This window comes from Bacillus rossius, chromosome 12 (assembly GCF_032445375.1).
Source record: "Bacillus rossius redtenbacheri isolate Brsri chromosome 12, Brsri_v3, whole genome shotgun sequence".
NCBI classification, from domain to species: Eukaryota; Metazoa; Arthropoda; class Insecta; order Phasmatodea; family Bacillidae; genus Bacillus; species Bacillus rossius.
Genome location: NC_086339.1, coordinates 39,567,552 through 39,568,623, shown reverse-complemented (window position 1 = coordinate 39,568,623; position 1,072 = coordinate 39,567,552).

Here is a 1,072-nt window from a genome sequence, read left to right as displayed (position 1 = left end):
GTGGGAGCAGGCACCCGGACTTGACCACATCCTGCCTTATCGGCCGCCACGGCGGAGATAGCTGCCGCCAGCACGGGAACCAGCGGAGGAGGCGTGCCTAGCTCAGTTGCTGTGCCACCTGGCGTCCAACCTGACAAGGTTCTACATCAGTGGGAGACAGATCACCAGCGTGTCAACAGTTTCACGACAACCAAAAGTGAAGTTTTTTGATTCAAGCATCACATTTCTTCTTATCAACTCCCCCAAACCCCCCCCCCCCCCCCCCATCAACTACACTGTAAGCATCCACTTTCATACAGCAACTAGCAGCTCATTTTCAACTTACAAATATTGTTTCTTCTCTACAATGTGACAAGCACAGTAAAGTCAATGTCCATAAGAGAACTTTTTAATCTGGCTAAAAATAATTTTTCCTTGACCCTAGATGTATCAACTTCACGTGTGTTTATCAGCATTGAAATGAATTATTATACTAATAGGCTTGCCTAATTCATCATTCACTTGTTAAGATACATAATTTTTCTCCCTTCTGGACTCAAACCGGGTCGTTGCCTCTGGCCCTCCCCTTGCGGACATTCAGAATTTGGGCCCCCTCACGCTCACAACTACTCAAAATTGGCTGTCACCAAACAGCAGGTCAGCTAACCAAAATGTGTCAGTAGACAAGGATCTCGGCTTGTGTGATAAGCACGCTAGGATAACATTCCAGAGGACTTAGGTTCGAATCCTGCGTCCGCCATCCTTGATTCTGTCTTCCATAGTTTTCTAAAATCACTCCAGGCAAAAGCTGGGATGGTTCCTCGTCACAGGCTGCAGTCGACTGCTTCAGCAGTTTCCCCGACTTGCGAGCGTAAATCAGCTATCGTGACGTGGCTGTTGGATACGTACGAGCAAAGTACGTAAATACCTACAAATATAATAACCACCAATAAAAAGTACAGGAAGAAATACAATTTTGTTGATGTTTTACCGAGTGCTCAAACTAACACAGAGTTTTGTAGATACTAAAAGTTCTTAGTAAAAATTGTTGAACGCTTAGTGATTGTTTTCTTCAAACAGCGAATGTGCTTAG